This window comes from Tympanuchus pallidicinctus, unplaced genomic scaffold (assembly GCF_026119805.1).
Source record: "Tympanuchus pallidicinctus isolate F22 unplaced genomic scaffold, pur_lepc_1.0 scaffold3, whole genome shotgun sequence".
Lineage (NCBI taxonomy): Eukaryota > Metazoa > Chordata > Aves > Galliformes > Phasianidae > Tympanuchus > Tympanuchus pallidicinctus.
Genome location: NW_026294747.1, coordinates 7938492 through 7957402, shown reverse-complemented (window position 1 = coordinate 7957402; position 18911 = coordinate 7938492). Strand labels below are relative to the sequence as shown.

General features: G+C 35.3%; 1 long non-coding RNA gene across 1 annotated transcript in view; it reads left to right on the top strand.

Annotated features, from left to right (window-relative positions):
• Positions 1-15984, top strand: part of LOC128086562 (uncharacterized) — a 90052-nt gene extending 74068 nt beyond the window's left edge. The window contains exons 3-4 of the long non-coding RNA XR_008209420.1: positions 13765-13825; positions 15445-15984. This is a non-coding gene — a long non-coding RNA (uncharacterized LOC128086562). The remainder of the gene's footprint in view (positions 1-13764; positions 13826-15444) is intronic.
• Positions 15985-18911: the final 2927 nt, after the last annotated feature.

Genomic DNA, 18911 nt, shown 5'->3' with positions numbered 1-18911 from the left:
TCAGTAGGAGGTAAGCAAAAATCTAAAATGAACCATATTGTAAGTGCTTGAAATGAAGTCTGTAATTATGTACTATTATGACTAAAAATGCTTCTTTAATCAAGAAATAAACACATAATTAGGACAGAAATACAGATTTAGAGTTGGACTTTCTACTGAAGAATGCTAGTACTATTCTTAGTAGTAGAAATAGTCAAATAATACATCATTTCTGGATGGCATGAATACTTCAGTTATTTAGGAGATGTAATTAGGTTTCCTATTTATCTATTTTCATTAATCTCTCTGTTCAGGACGTTTCTTCCCATCTCATTTTTCTACCCTAAGCAGCCCCTATTATGTTAATGTTTATACCACTGACAGACTGTCATGTAATGCTGTATTTCGTTTTAGATTCTGTAGGATTTGGTTTGATATGACCTGATTATTTAATATACCAAAGGAAATCTTCCTTTCTCTAAGTTTGGAGAAGACAGCTGTCTCAGCTATGTGAACTATAGCAACTCTAACACACTGTCAGGAAGCCAGGGCAAGAGATAATTTTTCTGGGATGAGCATAATTTTTCCATTCAGATATTGTACAGATGATGGCAGAAAATCAATCCAATTACTGTAACATGCCACTGTTTAGCTTTTTTGTATGTATTTCTGGCTTTTGTGTGGTGTTGGTGACAATTTCTTTATAAGATAACCTGCTGATAATTTTGGATTATATGTAATAAATTGTATGTGATAGTAGAGTATAGTATTGTGCTTTGATAAATGTGGGTAAAAAGGATTGTGAGTGCTGCATTAGAACAATTGTGTCTTTTTATTTGGGAGTTCAATCACGCGGCTTTAATATACTCTGGAAATGTTTTTGTGTAGTATACATGCTCTTGTACTACACGGGTAGGAACCTCCACTGTGTACTGAGTTAGAGTTTAGCATCTGTTTCCTTTTGATGTCTCATTATCTGTCACTGCAGTTAATTCAAAGATGGCAAAAACCTTGAAATTTTACTTTATTATACAAAATATTTTTTTATCTACAGTATCTTTAGTTAGCTGCTTTAGCATCAAGAATAAATTACAGCCTTCAGAAGATTCATCCTGCTGTTCCACCCTACCAAGGTTTTGTATTTCAGCACTGTCTTTTTTGGAATCAGACTTGAAATTGGACAGTACTAAAAGCTAGAATACATTTTTTTTTTACTGTAAACTTTCATTAGAATGGATTCTTTGGAGACTGACTTTCACAGACAGAAGGCATTCTGAAAGGATGTTCTGCTAGGATTAAGTATTTCAGTCTGTAGCATTTAGTTATTTGAACCTGAAAACAAATACTTACATTTTAGTAATTTCTGCAGGTGTATACATAAATACAACAACAACAAAAACTCAGAATCCATTAGACAGTCTTGCACAGACTTTGCCTATGGAGTTATAAAAGTCCTGTAGCAATGCTCTACATTTCTAAAGCCTTGTGCTTGGATTGTTAGACTAGTACAGAAATTGTGTGAGGACTTAGTCCTGTTCCACTGATGCATTCCTTGTGTTATTCTCTCAGTGTATCCGTATCTGAATATTCAACGTTGTGCTTTTTTGTTTGTTTGTTTCTTTGCTTTACATTTGGGCTTATCTTCCCCTTCACTGCATAAGAAGTACCATTGTTTTTGCATTATTGGTAACCATTCCTAGAGGGAAATAGAAAAAATAAAAATAAAAAACCGAGTAGCCTTTTTATTCATAGTCAATTGTGAGTTTAAAAGCAGACTAGAAGAAAACTGTCAGTAAATGAAGTATAGGAAAAGTTGCTAAGATTTAAAAGTAGTTTCAGGATTGACATTAAATTATAAATACACTCATTTAAATTGTTCTGAAGATGAAAATGATAATAATCTTCTGTGCACAGTTGCAATGTAGTGCAATTTGCATGGGGATAACTGAAATTAATGACATTTGTGGTCAAAAGCCCTATCAAAAGTAATTAGGTGTTTAATTTTTTGATAACAAAGAATGCTACAGTGTTAGGTCATTTCACTCAAGAGAAGGTGAAGAAATAAAAATGTATAAATCTCTTCAAGCTATTTCTATATTATTCCTGAAGTGAATTTTCAATAAGAAAAATTCAGTAGAGGTTACAGCCAACTGAAAATATCTTTGGAAAAAGAGTGCACTGAAGAACTGAGAGTTTATGATGCAGTTTGCTAGTACCTGGAATAGAAGAGTATTCTCTGATTTTGCTCCTTTTGGGAAAAGCAGTTTTGACCAATCTACTTCTAGAGAAGCTAAGAATTAAACAAACCATATACTTTGATGAGCATGAAGAACGGTTTAGATCCTGAAGAGCATACAAACAATATTTTGAAGGCTAATATTGTCATCCCCTGCATGAATCTGAAAAAGATACAGAAGTAAATGCCCGTTAGCTGTTGATGTTGAATATTATAGTATGTTACCAATTAACAGAGTTATGAATTAAACTTCTCTATTAACTATGAATTAACTTCACTATTAAATCTACAGCAGCTATTTCAGCCCAAAAGAACTCAATAGCAAGCATTTATTAGAACTGAAACCACCTTTCCGCAAGGTCTGTGAATCGTTTTTTTTTTGGTGGCAAAATGAATGGTTCCCTTTTTACTATGTACTTGTTTTGCAGACACGGTTGAAAACAGCAGGACTGAGAACAATTATATCAGTAACTGCATGCAGATTGGATACACACCAAGTCTTTACTCAGAAGTTATTGCATAAATACACAACAGAAACTGAAGCTGACAAAAAGGAGCAATTAATATTTCCATTTTGGAAGAATTATCATCGTGTTACTCTGATTTGTAAATCTTAGCAATGTTACTGGACCTCTCTATGTGGGTTTCTTCTAATGAGTGTTAGATGTTAACTGTTGGGTCTGGTCTGGACATCTGTGACAGTCTGGAGTGTAACTGAAATGTTTCCTAGTTGAGCGCTTCTCTGAGCTATGAAATCATCAAGCTGTGATACATACCTGATATATAATCAGCAACTCACAGCATGGCATTGTTGAGGATTCAACTGGCATGAAAACAGTACGGAATTGCTCTGAGAAAAGTAATCTGTGATCAGCTTCAGGAGGGAAATGTCCATTTTCTGTGACTTTACAATGAAATGTTCACAGAAGAACGAAGAGGAAGTTTGTAAGTGTATTGTTTCAGAAGGAGAAAAGCAATCCATGATTTGCTTATCCATTATTTTTTTTTCCCCTAGAGTGTATTTCAAAATGTGTATTTTAAAACTGCGGAAATTAGAAGACTGTAATGGAAAATGTAATTTTAGACTTGGGACCTTTCTTAAGAACTTGCATTTCATGTTTTTGATCAGTTTTTCAAACAACAGTACATCTGGACTAACTTACAGATTTGTGGAGCAGATTTTTGAAATCGATTAACCAAAAGGTGTGATTAGCTATTGTCCCTTTCTCTTTCATTTCTCTGAGGTACCTTCTATCTTGCATGGTACATTTCTTAGTGCAAAATATATTGTCTACCTCAAAGGCAACTTAATCAGTACATAGTGCCCATTATTTTGAACTTATTGCTAAACTCAATAGGAATATTAATATTTCCTGTGATCTATTATTTGATCTTTCCATTTATTACCCTGCAGTTGAGTTATAAGCTCACATAGAAAATGCCTGTTCGTTTAATCTGCAAAGCATTCAGAGCTTTTTTGGCACTGAGTGAAAAATCAGCAGTAAGTCACAAATATTTGTAAACCTTTAAAGGAATTCCAACAGCAAAAAAAAAAAAAAAAAAAAAGTACAGCTTACAGATCCATTGCTAATAAATGTTTTTCCAAAATTGGAGCAAATATTTGCAATCTATAGTGCAGTCTTTTGAGGTGATTATTGTAACATGGCAGCAGCAATTTGCATTTCAATATATGAGTAAGGGATTTTAAATATTCATAAATATCTACTAAAAATTTGAGCAATGCCTTTTCCAGTGGTGAGCAACAGCAGCATTTAAACTAGGCTAACGTTGCTAACTATGAGACACAATTTCTTTCGTATTCCACCAGTGTCAGATTTAACTTATTACTTTCCTCAGTGATTAAATAGTAGTGTGGCCGGATGAAAAGCTGTATAGTAAAACTACTGACTACTTCTGATCATTTAAAAAGATGATGAAATAGAAAATTTGAAATTGTTTTTAGGGTCAGGAAATGTATACTTAGCTTGAACTACTAATACCTAGACAGTAAAATGGTAAGATTTTCTCAGTAGAAAGAGAAAATCTTGGACTAAAGCCTTGGAAAATTACACATTCAGAAAATTTTAAATGGAAATTGCACTATTTCTTAGCACAGCTGTGGCATCTTCCTTAAAGCCTTGTGTAACCTGTTCCGTTAAGTCAAGGAGCCATATGAGGAATGGCAGTGTAAAAAAGAATTGCAGGCATGGAAATTGATAGTTGTCTTGTTCATTTTCTGTTAAACCATCTGTGCCCATCAGTGAATCTCTCACTAACACGGGGTATTTCCACTCAAAAGGGAGCAGTGCCAACTTACATGCCCACAGCTTTTTTTCCAACTATATATTCAAATCTCTCTAAAAGCTTTAAAAAGAACTTAGGGTTCTGTTTTACAGTCTCACCTAAGGCAATGCTGATCTTAATACAGCTCTGAGGCCCTCTTGTTTCCTAGGTATCAGGGTGTCTCAGTATTTCGAACTGCTCAGAGGAAGAAAACAGAGCTTTAGCGTTGGTATGGTATACTGCAAAACCAGTAGCTGCAGGAGACTGATATGGTATGGGAGTGTCCATGTAGTTGATGTGAATTTACTTTTTAAATCTCATTTGGTGAGTTGGCCCCAGCCAACAGCTCTTCAGTCGTTGGCCCCTACCCAAAGAGAAAACTCGTGGTTTGAGACAAAAAAATCTGGGAAACAGAAGAATGAAGAGAAAAAGAAAATGCCTAAACCAAGGTTGCATTGATTCACCATCCCTCCTAAGCAGGCAGATAGGACTAGACAGTCTATGAGCAGTGTTTGAATCCCCCAGATCATCTTTCCTCAATTTTTCATCTGAGCTTGACTTTTTACAGCCTTATATTCTTTTGGTCAGTTTGGGTCAGTTGTCCAGGTTATAATCCTTTCCAAATTTTTGCCCACTTTTGGCTGACACTGAGGGGGGAAACTGGGAAAAAGCCAAAACCTCAATGCTGTACAAGTATTTCTTACAAATAAATAAAACACTGGTGTGTTATTGGCACTGTTTTAGTAACAAATCCAAAACGCTATACCATATGGGCTGTTACAAAGAAATTTAACTCCATTCCAACCATATAGAAAACACTCAGTTTCATGATTTAGAACACAGTTGAATGACGTTCACAGTCATCAACAATTACAAGAGTAATAGATGATGAACGTAGAATCATTGATAACTGAGTCTAAAATGGAACGAAGCATTTCGCAAGTCAGGATATTTTCAGGACTTAAATCATGCTGTTTCTTCCTGGCATTCTTGTCAAGTAAATAATGCAATATTGATATTCTTTTCTTTGAGCTGGTTGTTTTCTAATGGAAAACAGGGAGAAAAAGAAAATCCTGTGTTACTTGTTTGTAATTTCATTTTATTGAACAAAACTGTTTAAGGGACAAAAGTCATGTGTTGTGGTTAATAGTCTAAAATCCTTTATGCCATCAGTTTCTAAACTCTTGTTATTCTTTGGTTAATTTTTTAGGTTATTGGATTGAATGTAGAAGGATTCATTATAGGGCAGGGCAGCAAGCGAAGAAAAGAGAAATATCATCTCCAGTTCCTAGAGCATGTTATTGAGAATAAAATGCTAGAAGACCAGTATACATACATATTTTATTATTAAAAAGCTATACACATCTTTTGCAAATCATATAGAACACATTCTTGAGAGAGCATAAACACTGTCAACCCTCTCAGACTTCAATAGGAATGGAGCATGCCCATGACTCCGTAAAATGGTAGTCAACAGAATGACTTGAGGCTGTAGTCAATTGCAATGTAAACCAATGGAAGTGTAAAATTAGCAGTGTTCACTGAATTACATTTGCTCTAGCTAAGTAACTATTCCAGAAAGCTTGTAATTGGTAATACCTGAGTTTTGGCATTCAAGGGTGGTGAAATATTTTGACAGTTAGTTAACAGTCAATGAATGAATTTAGGATTCTCTGCTGTAGTAGAGAGCTTTACTCCCAGTGTTAGCTCAATTCTGTTTGTTGCTCAATTCAAAGAGTTCTTTCTCAAGATCTGTGTGTATGATTTGCTTCAAAGCTTTTCTCTCTGTGAGATCTTGCTGTTTGTTTCAGTGAGCTCTTTGTAAGGATCATGTAGAATCTGGAACTAATACTGTAAAAACAGATGAAGAGAATGCAGGTTTAACTCCAACTTGTTCCTTTGACCTGCTGCAATGTTTCTTATTACTTGGAAACTAGCTGTTTCTCTTGCTGGAAGCACAAATACTTATTTTGTAAAGTATTCTGAGTTTTGCTGATATAATACCATTATTATCTTTGAACAGACTCTGGTGAATTTACCCAAATGTTTTCATCCGGTCTTCTACAGACTTCTACTGCTGTAATCAGAGGATCAGTTAAAAAGCTGATGAGGATTTTCCCACAGATCTGACATCAAGTAGATATACTCAGTACAACCAAATGCCCATTGCTTTCCCTCAGGAGTGGAGTGCTAAATCTTAGATCAGAAGCACTGTTATTGTTAATGCAATTGTTTTTTTGTTATAGTGCAGTGAGTTTGCTGAACTGTCATCTTAGTTATATTTACACAGAAGCAATTAAAGACGTAAACTTTTCTGAGACATCAAGTCTGACAGAAGTAAAACAGATTTTATTGCAAAGATCTGTGGACGTTCATTTGGTTAGTAGATACAGATAACAAGAAGCTTCTGCTATTCTGATCTGAGAACGGAGCCAGGTTTCCTGAAATGTAGTTACTGTAATTGTTTTAATTATTATATCACTATTTAGGTTCAGGTTATTCTCAGAAAAGTGCATAAACTGAATTAACCTCTCTGTCAACAAGTGACTCAGGCAGTTTGAATAATTATTTTCATTATGTCAGTAACTGTTTTTCGCAGTTACAGTTACATACATGAGAGGTCAAGTTCCAGATATTTATATGACTCCTATAACAGCCATTTGATACAGAACTGTGCCTTTTTGAAATATGCTGCATCAACCCAGGTTTGCTGGCATTGAATCAAGTGACTGAAACATCTTTGACCTAGTGTAAGTACTGCTCAGCAACAACAAAAACACTGACATGCTATTAACATTGTTCTCATCCTAAGTCCAAAACATAGCACCATACCAGCTGCAGGGAAGAAAATTAGCTCTATCCAAGCCAAAACCAGGGCAACATACTTCTCCAAAATAATCTTTTAATACTCTTACTGGAGAGTTTTAAGATTCGGACTGTTGTTATTCTACACAGTTGCATGCTGTGTAGTTGTACTCTCTTCTCTTTGCTTTTTTATCATGGTTTAGGGTCTATATGCTACAATATTTGGAATAACTGGCAGTGTTTGAAGGAAGAAACCTGAGTTTAAAAAATGTTTAATGTAGAGCTGCATGGATGTGTCTACAAAACTGCCATCATCTATTAAAAGAAAATTGTGTTTATAAGGGTAAATGAGTAATTGTGTTCAGGCTTCAGCAATTTCTTGACCTTCATATGACATTGTTCAGACATTGGAGGTATTGCTGTTTTGTGAGAAGGGATGTGACACAATGCCAGACTGTGAACTGTGCAAGTATCTAACAAGAAGTAGACCCGAGGGAGACAAGGAGACAGTTTTAGGGCAGGTTTAGATTGAATGTTGCTTCATCCCTCTGAGGCACAAGTACAATAGTTAAATAAAAGACTCTTTGAGACCCTGCCTTCCTTAGAAATACTTTGTGAGATGTGACTGGAATCTGTTATTTGGTAACTCTTTATTTTTTTATGATAAAAACAATTCTACCAGGTAGAAGACAGACTTCAACTTTTTTAAGCTGAGGCACTGCACAGTAGATCACCAGAGGGTGTCATACAGTTCTGCCCTGTAGGACCACATGATGGTGAAGGATCATAACAGGAGGCTGTAGCCCAAGGAGCAGTGATTTCTTTCTTGCTGCTGGACTCCAAGCTCCATAAAGGAGGCTTACATGAAAGGCAGCCAAAAGATAAGTGAATGACTGGCTGTTTTTGTTTTCACAGATGATTAAAATCTGAGAATGTTGCATCTCTGAACATATCAGTTTACACTGGTGGATTCAAAAATATGTTTTTCTTTTGGATATTATTTGCAGTGCAATAACTTTAATTTCAGTAAGTTTTTAAGCAAACATTTAATCTGCCTTCTTGTGATAGCCTTTTTAATTTAACAACATCATTTCTAAGTATTTTCTTTTGTTAATTTTTAATATTGTCCTAGTAATTAGTACTATATGTCACCAGATGACCAGTAGAAAACTACGGAACTACCATGGCTTTTATTCCATTAAATTAAAAAGAAACAAAACAGGAATCTTCTCATCATTTCCTTGGCAAAGCTATTGAAAGTTACGAAGCAAGAGAGGAGGGGAGAACAGCCCTTCATGAAGAGGTTCTATAAATGGTTTAATCTAAGAAAAGGTAACAGAATTGGAAGTGAACATTGGGGTTTTAAACGTTGTTAATGAATAGAGGGAGGAGAAGAGGTGAGAAAAAGAATGCATTTTGCTTATCTGGACTTCCCAAGTCCAGCTGAAATGATTACTTCATAATTCTTCATCTTTGCTCAGGAATACAAGCATACAGTCTAAAATGACTTGTATGACTGATACTAGGCTACAGAAACAAGGTGCAGAGGAGATCTAGAGATCTGGTCCATTGCACAGTTCTGAGTGGAGAACCAGAACCAATCCTTAGCTTTCAATCTGTTAGAGAACCTGTGCACTTCACCTGCTTCTGGATCAACCTAGAAAAAATGACATTGCCAAAAGGTAGAACCTGTAGTCATCAAATCTACACTATTTCTTTTGAATGTCCTGTTTATGAAGAAGTAAAACTCCAAATCTTTTCTGTACACAGTAACAGAGAAAAAAAAACCTATTTAGTAAGTAAACTGTCATCTGAGTAAGACTAGGGAATGAATAGTGTTTTTCGTGAGTGGAATAGCCTGACATTCCTGAGAATTTTTCTTTTTTTTAGGGTCATGCCATCTCTTCAACAGAAAAACAAAAGGAAATAAATTACTGAGAAAGTATGCTAAGTTTAAGGAATTCTAGAAGAACCTAAGTCATAAATGGACAGTCATAAATGATTTCTGGATGAAAAGCTTTTTCTAACACTCTCAGTGAAGTACTTTAAACATAGTATGTCTCATACGATCAAATATTTAATATAAAATAAAATCTCAAATAAAAATTTCATAAAAATAAAATATCAAATAAAATCTCAAACACTCTCAGCATGATAAAATGTGAACTTCCACCATCAAAAGCTTCTGTGAACTCTGAGGACATTTCCACACAAATTGAGTGGACTGGTAACCCTTTTTTCTGTGTGCACTTTTGATCTGATGGAAGAAGATTTGTATAAATGTTGACTAAGGTGCTATCACCTTTATTGTCAAGAAGAATTGTGTTTTTTTCATAAATCATCAATCCACCGTACAAAATCATGCAATGCAAGATACCCATTTTTACATGAATGAGGTTCCTTATGAAGTTGCCCAAGTATCCAACTTATGGTCAGGTTCTCAGAACTTACCTGATGAGAGGATAGAAAGTATTCCCATATGCCTTCAGTGTAAAACTTGAAATCTATGAATGACATAAGTAATTTGAGATTTCATGTAGATAATAAGTGCAAAGAAAACGCTTACAACATTACATTGGAAAACTCAAATTATGTATCGTGGGCTATGCATAGCACCACCTTTCATCAGACATACTTGTCCTTTTTTGTACTGTTTCAAGGTACTGATTGCACCTTTTTATTGGCTCTTTACCAGCATCGTAGTGTTTATAGTGATATTTTTCAATTCAGTTGTCATAATAATGAAGGAATTGGGTCCAAAAGCAGGAGACATCTAGTTTTTTTAAAATTATTACAGCTAATGAAGGTCTTTTATTTAATAAATGCACGTATGTATAAGCAGTTTTGAGGAGGCTTGAGGTTTGATTTTTATGAATTTTATAGTTTGAACTTCATTGTCCACAGATTTAAAAACTAAATCTGTGTCTTGGTCATCGCTTGATGATTGTCATCACTTGAAATAGTGTGGAGATAGGAAAGAGATGAGAAAGCTGCTTGACACTAAAGATCCATTTCATTCCAGAATTGCCAGTGACGATAAAATCGTAGTCCCTTTAGAAAAATCTTAGATGACTAGTGGAGTTATAATCCACTGCCTTGGTACTTGATATCTCTAGCTGTTCAATAATATTTTGGTCTCTGTATTGTCAGAGGAGCTAACAACTGTTATATTGCCTTGTAAATTTTTAACATGCATTCTAAGTTCTTACCTTGTGCACACATGAACAGAAAATAGCTGGTATTTTTAGGACATTACTTAAGGTTAAAAAAATAGCTACTCAGGTAGCACTGCAGCCTCAAATACAGATGTCTAAATAGAACATTTGAAGTACTTATCTTTTATTATGGTGAAAAATGTAAACAGGACTCTCTTTCAACTGCTTTCTCTGTTGGTATTGCTCCTTAGAAAACAGACTTGGCAGCTGTATGTGCCAGATATCAAGCTCTAGAAGATTTTTGAAGTGTCGGATCTGCATCTTGTTTGCTCATTAAAAAACAATAACATTTTTGGTTGCCTAAATTTTAGTTGAACTGTTCAGCGATGATTACAATCATATGATATTTTTCTTTTGTAGTAAATGAAGCTGTGTATTATTATGGTAGATGTACAATTTTATAACAATTCAAAAAAGCTCTCAGTGAAAACTTTGTGTTAGAGATTAATACTATGCAAGATCTTCTGCAAAATGCATTTTGGCTTATATCAAAATATGTAAAAGGGAAATGGCACCCATTTTAAATATTCCTCTGAATAGTCTTTGGCATAATTGATGGAGATTCTGGTACTGTGCAATGCACTGAATCTAAGTGGAGACATAAGATGATCAGTATTACCTACAATACAGATCTTGTCATAACCTTGAATCCCTGAATTTGGAACTAGGCATAGATAGTGAACTGAATCTTGATTCTTGTTTAAATCTACACCTTTTCTCAAACACTTTTCTTGCAGGTTGCTTTTGTGCCTGAAAGGATTTCTTCCTCAATACACATAGAAACGAATTATGGGAAGGTCATTATTTCCATGAATGATTTCCTGTTGCAATCCCAGTGATTTAAAGCTGTGTGGCACACATGCTGATGGCAGTGCTGATGATACAAAGCAGCAAACATTTCTTTTCATGTAGGCAGAGAAGGTAGAGATGATTCGATGGTGAAATATTTATAGGTATCTTTTAATAAATTTGTTAATTATTTAGGGGATTTGCTTTATATTAGAAGTGCCTAAATTTTAAAAAAAATTTGTCAACGGTTCCCTAATTGTTGATGGTAGAAAGTGGGAGGTCTGGCTACTCTTCAACTCATTCCAGGTTTTATTTAAGCGAAGAAAACACAAAACTTTTTCAGTAGGGTCATACCAGTGCTGTATCTCTTCAGCATTACTGAGATAATTTGCGCTTCCTTTGACATACAGGCTCCCTTATTTATAGGTAATTCTGTTGGTGTAACAGTTCTTACGGTTCAGCTGAATCCCCTGAGATGACAGAGAACAACACAGTTCATGAGTAGCAGAATAAATCTTCCTGTGAAATAGTTTAGGCAAAAGCAACATGGAATCAAAGCAAAGTGGAAGAGGACTGGAGAACTATTTTTATTTTTATTTTTATTTTTTAAATAAAGGATTGTTTCACATTGTACACCTATATGACATGACTAAACCTAGAGCTTCAAATAAGATAATAAAAGAAAATGTTGTTTAGTAGTGCATAGTGTTACTACATTTAAAGTAAAATATTTCCATTCTTAGCATAAAAGTAAGAGATGTCACATCTGTGATTTAAGAAAGCCAAGGAGAACAGCTATTGTTCATATGGACTTCATTAATAAACAGCAGTATCTGAACTGTAACAAAGAAATAAATCAGTGCTCTGAAACTCTAGCTCAAAACCTGAGCAAACGAAAAATGAAGTGCAGGTAACTGTGTGAACTATTAGTTTGATAACTGATAGCGAAGCTCTAGGACAGGTCAACGTTCTCATCTGCCAGAAACCTTGAAATTTTCTGAACTGGAAACAGGTGAGAATAAGGATGAATGTACATGTCTCACATCCGGCTTTGGCAGGAAATCTCCGAGCCCAATAATGAACTTGACTTTTAAAGATGCTGAGACAGGGTGAAATTTCTGTACCTATTCTGAGTGGAGAAAATGCTAAATGTGTTTTAATCAGGTTAAAAAATTGGACAGACCTCTACATATCAGAACCCGTGGGCTCTTGAGTCACTTTGTCACTGAAACTTAGATTTGGACAATTTAGAAAACTCTTCTCTGTAGTCACTTTTGCAGAGAGAAACATTAGACCTATAATGCTGTTATAGGGCAAAAATATTCAAGGTAGACCTAACCCATAGCTTTCTTTATATTAATGTATCTAGTGATATATACAAATAGAGAAATTAAAGGTAGAAAACATCTGCTCTGTCACCTATTTAGCTCTCTCAAGACAGAAAATACAAGAAAAGTTAATAGTGGTGTAAAACTTCTGCAACTGTAGTGGAATTTTTTAGCTCAGCAAAGTATGTTCAGGATGCAAGGCAGCTGTAAACAGTTTGTATTATTTCTGGGACTTCCATTTGTGAAAGGAAATTGCAGTTTAACAGGTATTTTAATGGGTGGACACCCTGGTAGACTGTTCCAGCTTGGGGTTTGTTTTAGCAGGGGTACCATGAAAGAAAATTTTCAAGGCATTTTCTGTTGCACATCGTTCCATATCATCAAGTGATGTCTTCTAGATGGGGAACTTTGCACGGTATGTGGTTGTGTGGTACACTGTGCAGAAGAGCGCTGTTGGTCTTTATTCCTTTGTAAATACATAATCAATTACAGATGAAGTCAACTGATTGTGAGATTGATTTTGAGAGCATATCTGTATTTGCCTCTTTATCTGCCTTCCAAGTGGTTTAGTTAAACTTTAATATCTTTGCTGGAGAAAAAGTTTAAGTGATTTTAAATGCTCCTCAGAAACAGCCCAGATTTCTTCTTTGTAAAGGTTTTAACCACTGAGCTAAGGGGAGGCACAGCATCAAATCTTTGAAAAATGAAGTTAGTCCCAAAATATTGAAGAAATGCATGAATTGTTGTACCATATCTCCCTTCAGTATTTTTTTCATAGCTGAATGATGTCAACATGCTTCTGCTTGGTATTTGTAGTGACCCTGTATACGGCACTATATTTTAGTCTTTGGTAGTAAGTATGAAAGTCAGGAGTGTTCTTTGAAGCTTCTGAATTCTACCACTCATAAGGCTTTGCTTGATAGCAAAGCTGAAAAAAAAGTGGACGTTGGATATATTTATCTCCATGAAGCCTTCTGCAAAACCGTAAGTTCTAATTCTCATAGAGAGAATGTTTAAATGGCCATATAAAACAGTCTAGATAAGTTGATAAACAGATTGTTTGTCAGTTTGCTAAATAGGATTAAGTTACTTCATGTACTTAGTTTCTGTATATTTCTTTATTTTACAGGGAAACAAAACTACAGCTGCTCATTTTTGATTGAGATGATGAGTGACAAGACATTGTTTCAGTAAGTATGCATCTTGTTTATTCTATAAGAACATAAGTATCATGTGAGATCTTTCTCTTTTAATGTAAGTTCAGAGTTAGTTGCTTACACTTAAGTGACCACATCAGTTTATCTGAACACAGTGCACGTGTGCTTTTTTTATATACTGAAGGTACGTTATTTTCTTTTCTAAGCACACAGACGTGCCTTTTGGTACTAAAAGGGTTCTAGTGTTTGGCATCATTGAGTGAACTGCATCACTGCTAATAGCTGGATATCATTCACATACCTGAGATATGTTATTTGTAGGACCCATTAAGTGTGCCAGTTTGTTTATAATTAAGTAATTCACGGCTTTTGAAGAACTACTAAAGTGGTTGATATAAACAGTTCATATCACACTTGGAAATATGTACAAATAAGATGGGAGGGATTTCAAGTGGATCAGTATTAAGTAGAAAGCGTATATTTAAGCTTTGAGAGTGTAGTTCTGTTTCCGTAATTGCATGGATAAGACTAATTACAGTCATGTAAATAAATCTGTTCTCAATGTTTTGTGAAGTATCTGTCGTTGCTATGTGTGGAGACAGTGATGAAAAAGGAAATCTCAGTGTTTCCAATCCAAGCTAATTTGGTTGCAGCATCTTTTTTCTGGATTAGAAAATGAAACCCATGTGGTGTTCACTGCTTGGAAAAAGAAAAAGAGTAATAGGATGCAATAGCAACTGTGATCAAAAGCAAAACAAACATTGCCTGTTTTTCTATTATCTAACAGTGATAACAGCCATTTCTTAGAGAAAAGAACACAGCAACACCACAAGGAAGAAAAATGTTTAAAGGAAAAACAGTAATTGTATGAATGAGGGATTCATGATGCAGTAAAATGCAGAGAGTATTATGAACTGGATAAACAAGTGATATAAATGGCAAACATTTAAAAATAATTTTTATTTCCTTGTTTATTCTACAGTTACAGATTTTTACCCATTGTCCACTAGAAAAAAAAATCAAAATGATTTTGGATGATCTTAGAAGGAAGCATTTGTTGTGTTAGCCCTTGGTAACATTGCCTTCTCTCACCACATGAAAGGAAAGCTGCTGAAGACAAAATAGCAGTAAATTCCTATGTCATGAGATAATTCTCATCCAATTTCCCAAAGTGTGTGTGGTTAGAGATTAGAAATTCAGCTGAGGAATCAGATCTAACTCACTGGGGAGTAGTTTATGGTGTGTGTGATTAAACTACAGTGAATCCCACGCGTGAAGCCATTTCTAGACCTGGAATATCTTGACGGAAAAGATGTACAGTCTTGTGGCAATAAATAAATAAAATAACAATGCTGTCCCTCACTTAAGTGAGGGTAACCTTCAATTCAGATGGCTCATGCTTACTATTCAATAAGTACACTATTTTCTTGTTCAGAACTGTATATAACATCTGTTGGATGTCCCCAGCTGAAATTTTGGACTTTCAAGGCATTCAAAAGCCAACTACGCCCAGTTGCACTTGGAGAACAGTCTCACACACAGGTCGTAGCAGAGGATTGGCTTCAGTCTATATTTATATGTTGTTCTCTGTTTTCAGTGTCTCACTTCTCAGGATAGGATTTCTCAGATATAGTTTTCCTGTCTCTTTGCAGTAACTCAGCAGCACAAAGCATCCTGAAGAAAATGTGAGGTTGTAACACACATCATTTTCTAGGGTTGCCCCTTAAATGACATCTTGAGGGTACTCTTCCTCTGCTGTAGTCCAAAAGTATGCAAAACATCCCATGTCCTCCTGGTCTGATTGGGAAACTGTTTTATGTTTTTATCTCTGTTTAAGTTTTTGCTATGTGAAAAACGAAATAAGTACAAAGTAATTTTATTCTCTAGAGTGCAATTACTGAATAGGTTGATAAAAAGACCTTGCACAGAAGAATAAAGGGCTTAAAAAGAAATTTCACTTATGCATCCTCAATCCAATAACCCATACCTTTTTCAATATTATGCTATTGACAAGTGTCATATCAGTTTGCTGTTTCCCTCAATGTCTTAATTATTAAATATAGTAGAAGTAAAATTCTGTGGCCTTTTGTCTGAACCTTTTTCCTCTGGGAAAAAAAAAAAAAAAAAAAATCCCTGAAAAAAAGGAACACACACTCTGGAACCCCTCTACAAGGCCATATGAAGTTCCACATAGCCTATTCTCGGTAAGGTCTTACCATTGAACACCTGAAGAAGGTCTGTTTCTGAAGTGAGAAGATTCACCTAGTGTGGAGAATTTCTGATCTTCTATTCTGCTGTCCTACTGTTATTCTAGGGACTAAGCATTAGTGTAGCAAACTGTCCTCTGGCTCTTAATTAGAAAGATCAACCAATCTATAATTAAAAAAAAAAACAACAAACACACAGCATTATGACTGATAAGGGTCACACTTTGATTTATATCAGTAAATCAATCCTGGGATATTTGATACTTTAATATTAATTTACAAGCAATATATAGAGCTGTGCATAGAAATATCAAACTAAGCAGATATTTCAAAGTCTGAAAGCTGAGTAACTTCTCAGCTTTTGAGATGATTTTTATTGCCGCTATCTTTAAGCAAAGTGTAACATCTGACATCATTTATTATACCTGAGTGAACAAGTTGTGAAGTTCAAGGGGGAACATAATATAAGAATCATAGATCAGCTGAATACATACTAGAGCAGTAATATATTATTTTTATTTACGCATACTGGCAGCAGCAATAAGGAAGCTAAGAATTCGTTTCTGCATAAAAAATATTACATTGTTGAGATCAGAGAACACTGCCATCACCCTGAAAAAGATGCTGGCAGTATAAATGAAATTAATAAACTAATTAACTCGAACTTCACTTTGCCAGGCAGAAATGAAATTGTTTTTACAGAGATGCTGCAGGTTATTGAAACACAGATACCCACTTTCTTTTGTCAGCCAACAAATTCTAACTTTGAATCCTAAATGTAGTCCTGGAAACATCAAACATTTGGGCCCCTTACTACAAGAAAGACATTGAGGTCCTGGAACGTGTCCAGAGAAGGGCAACAAAACTAGTGGGGGTCTGGAGCACAAGTCTTATGAGGAGTGGCTGAGAGAGCTGGGATTATTTAGTCTGGAGAAGAGGAGGCTCAGGGCAGACCTCATTGCACTCTACAACTTCCTGAAAGGAGGTTGTGATGAGGAAGGGTTTGGCCTATTCTCTCAGCAACAAACAGGACCTGAGGAAATGGTCGCAAGCTGTGCCATGGGAGATTTAGACTAAACATAAGGAAAAACTTTTTCTCTCAGATAGTGGTCAGGCACTGGAATGGCTGCCCAGGGAGGTGGTGGAGTCATCTTCCCTGGCAGTGTTCAAGAGGCGTCTGGATGAGGCACTAAAGATATGGGTTAGTAGCTTGTGGTAGCAATGGTGGTGGGAGAACGATTGGACTAGATGATCTTATAGGTCCTTTCCAACCTTGTGATTCTATGATTCTGTGCATAGCGTGAAAGCAGCCATGCATTTCAGTGCATATCTACATGAGTAAATGAGTAGGCTTGCTTACTAGCCCTTTGAACCTTATTCCTAATACTGCCTTCTGTAGGGACAGAAAGTTAAAGATAGGTAAAGAGACACACTATGATCTCTTCATATCTGTAAGTAGTCTGTGAAGTTATCATTTTTTAAAGAAATTTTATCAAGGGGAACAAATTAAATTGACATGTAACTGTCAGGTAATTGAGAAGCCTTTTAACATAAATGATAATAAGCAAATTTCTGTACCGATCAAGTTTTATAGGTGAAGGGACCTAGTAAACAAGTAACTGAAAAAATGAACGTCATCCACCATTTCCTGATTATGTTATATGCAGAAAAAGAATAATGTTCTTTTAAAAAAGAAATTCTGCTCTGGCAGCAAATGTTTATAGCTGATCCTTGAATATTTATACATAATCAGGCAATGTGGCAGGTTGAATATACTATCCATAGTATACATATATGCATTTATATTTTTGCTTTGTGAAGCAAAGAGACACATGGAGCAGAACTAAAAATTTCTAACAAAAATCATAGTTGCATATATGAAAAAACAGATGTTTAGATATTGGAAAATAAAAAAAAAATCTATTTCATTTTAAAACTGGATAAAATATGTAAAAATGGCATAAAAAACAATGAGGAACTTGATGCCAGTGTCTATTCGTCCACAAAAAGTAGAATGCTGAGAAGTCCAAGTAATTTCAGAGTAGAATTAGCAACTCAGGGAGCTACTGTTAACATTCAGGTTTGAAATAGTAACATGCTTTTAGCAGTGCCATAAATTGTTTATACCGGTACTGTTTTCAATAACAGCACAGTCTGAAGTTCTTTGCACTTTCCTTACTTATGATGGTTTTACATAGCCATGCACTTTGTAAATGCACTGAAATGAGAATGAAGTCAAAGAGCTTAAAAGCTATCACCTATGCATAGTCCACATAACTGAGTACAACTGAATATATTTTTAAATAATCTTATTGATGGAAGTCAAGGAATTAATACCATGTTATTTTCAATGTATCTAATTAAATTCTTTTTCCAATCCTGTGTCTTAAATCACTGGGTTAAAAACTGCATCGCACTTTATCTTAGTCATATCTCAGGTTGTTGTTGGTGGCCACACATAAAGAATGTGGTGCAAGGAGACTGATACAGTTAAAAAGAAGACACTAGCATTTCAACAGGCATGTTCTGTTTCCTCACATTGCAATTAGTTTACACATGGTGTGGAAGGATAGGGATATAATCCTGTAAAATATTTTTAAGTTCTTTATATAAAAATACATGCACACAGCTCTGTGTTTTATGCATGCAGAAGTTTAAGACTATCAGTCACCTCATTTTTCACCGAAACAGCTGTAAGTCTTGTGAAAGTGTAGTCCAGGGACTTTGCTCAAGTTTCTCTTTTCTTCAGTCTCCTATCGCAGTACAAATTCTCAGAGCATGCAACAGCATCAGCTTCTTCACAGGCTGCCCTGTAATTTTTTTCTTTTGAAAGAGTCTGCCAGATGGGGTTGGCACCCAAATTGTTACAGTCTGTGCCCAAGATGTTGAACATCTTGTGCTCGGCACCAGTG